Source organism: Macadamia integrifolia, unplaced genomic scaffold (genome assembly GCF_013358625.1).
Source record: "Macadamia integrifolia cultivar HAES 741 unplaced genomic scaffold, SCU_Mint_v3 scaffold570, whole genome shotgun sequence".
NCBI lineage: Eukaryota > Viridiplantae > Streptophyta > Magnoliopsida > Proteales > Proteaceae > Macadamia > Macadamia integrifolia.
Genome location: NW_024870488.1, coordinates 106,859 through 109,315, shown reverse-complemented (window position 1 = coordinate 109,315; position 2,457 = coordinate 106,859). Strand labels below are relative to the sequence as shown.

The 2,457-nt window shown below is 42.0% G+C and overlaps 1 long non-coding RNA gene across 1 annotated transcript; it reads right to left on the bottom strand.

Moving 5' to 3' along the window:
* Positions 1-1,010: 1,010 nt before the first annotated feature.
* LOC122069275 lies at positions 1,011-1,801 on the bottom strand. Its single transcript, XR_006137421.1, has 2 exons — positions 1,691-1,801; positions 1,011-1,585 (listed from the first exon to the last, which is right to left on the bottom strand). It is a non-coding gene; the product is annotated as an uncharacterized LOC122069275 (long non-coding RNA).
* Between the last annotated feature and the right edge of the window lie 656 nt (positions 1,802-2,457).

Below are 2,457 nucleotides of genomic sequence, written 5' to 3'. Positions count from 1 at the left end.
AAAGGAGCAATGTGTGAAGTTGTGGACACTGATTTGGCAATTGAGGTAATGATTCTATCCGATAATTATTTATCAATGAAATCCTTGTTGCTTTGTACCATTCTGAGGCATCAGGCGCCTTAATTATTCCAACACCAGCCTTTGGAATGAACTTGGAATGGTAATTATTCGATGTAGAAAGAGATGTGATCCAGATACCCAATTCACGCATCACGTCGTGCAATTTAACTGAATCAAAGTAGTCACCATCCTCGAGCATGGATGAATTTCGAAGCTTTCCAACCAAAACATCTATTTTATTTCTCATATCTCCAAGTTAATGGATCCCAAACAGAGTTTCCTCACCAATAGCAAAATCAACCAATTTCTCTTTGTTAATGTTGTGATCCTCAGGAAATAGACAACAATAAAGGAAGAGTGATTGTTGAATTGGTTCCAATTTTTTAAAACTAAATATGAGTCTAGAAAATACCTCTTCTTCTATTCCTCCAAGATTTGAAGCTGACTGATGAGCTTCAATGCTCTTTTGCTTATCTGATAGCGTGACCGGCAGAAGCAGTTAGGACATGAAGTACCAGAGATCTGACTCTGCTGGTACTCGATTCGTAGGTTGGAGTTGGATAGAGCATCATCGACTTGACTGAACCAGAGATCTGCCTCTGCTGATGTTACTACCCCTTCCTGGTTCATTGCTTCTTCTACTTTTCTTGCTTCATCCTTTCTCCTCGCATCAAGCTTTCTTCTTGTGTTTTCCAATTCTTCGATGTTCTCGCTAAGGTTTCGTAAGACCTGAAACTTAGCTCCGATAGGATCCATTACATGTGTGGTAAAACATCCTAGTATCGGACTTATTATGCAGCTTACAATAGTCGTCATCATAATTCACACTGAGAGAGAGAGAGAGAGAGAGAGCGAGAAGGAGAGGGATTTGCAGAAGGCAAGAATGATGACTTTTGGAAATTGGAATACACCTGCAAGTAGAATAGTCGTTTTATTTTTTTTGGGGGGGATTAAACAAGTAGGTAGTCGTAAGTCGTAACAATGAATTGAATTATTCAAAGTGAAGAAACGCGGTCCACCAAAAGAGATGTGACCCACAGAGTGAGTGTCAAATTAATAAAACCAGATAAAGACGATGTGACCCACATAAAAACTCATCGGAGCCGACAACCTCACTGAACTAAACATCACCGGAATCCGGCAGATATAACAAACAAGTGAAATAAGAACTGGAATTCCAATGTCTGAGAAAGTAATGAAGATAAGGAAAGGAAAAAAGATTTGTTTTTGAAGCACCTATTCTGAGATTTAACAGTAACTTTAGTAGTGGTAAGAGTACTGTGTGAATCAATTTCGTTTCGGAATTCGTCTTTTCTTCAGTGGGGAACAGAACACCATCAATACCCGACTAAACCGATTCATCTCCCATCCCAAATTTCCCAGACCCATTGGCTTCTTCGGCCACAACCTTGTGGGGTACTCCTAACGAATCGTACCTTACCGAACCTTCTCACCGCATTATACATACTCTCCTCCGTTTGATACTCCTGGACGAGAAGGCAATATATGATTTGCTCCGGCACACCTGGTTCACTCAAATGGTACGTCGTCAGCTTCGACATAGCTTCATCGCTTGGAGCCAAAACAGTTAGAGCTTAACCCTCAAGACACTATCGAGAGAGACTCGAACCTGCAAATATGGAACCACCTGAGAAGAAGGTGCAGCAGCCGATCGGTAGCCGCAGTTCCGGACACCCCACGATCGATCGCTGCGATGTCCTAAGTTCCCTCCTTCCCTTTCAATTTCACGACTTGAAATGTATCCGTAAAAGGTAGTCGAGGATTGGGGGATGTGTTTCACCCAATGTGGACATGGGTCAGAAACCGGGTCGCGTAGAAAGGATACAGTTCTCTTTCTCTCCCCTCATCCACACCCTCCATGTGGCATTGGACAGCTGTCCAGTGTTCCAGGTAGCATTGCACCGCATGATCTAAGCATGGTAGGGGAGAATGGATCCGGATCTTCTCCATAGAGGCCATCGCCCATAGAGTGCTCATAGAGGCCTATCTGCGTGACATGTGGATGAAAAAAATCCAACAATCAAGAATTGAAGCTCTGATTTTTCTAAAATAGAAAAAACCCACAATGGCATTCGACCCAAACCCACACCCTGTATCGACTTAACTCACTTAGAATCTCCCCAGTCTCTACTGTAGAATGGAATCGCTATCCTATTTGTGGAATCGACCAAATCCACGGAGCTTCTCTTCCTCATACCTTCTACCCAACCCTAGAGTGTAGAATTGGAATCCTCAGAGCCATTGTTGAATCGACCAAATCCAATTTTATTGAATTGTTTTTCAAATTCTCCAATTCTTTCAGTTTATTTAATGATCTAATTATCTGAAATTCCATAGGCAAAGAAACATATACCTAACCACAGGAAGACTTAGCAT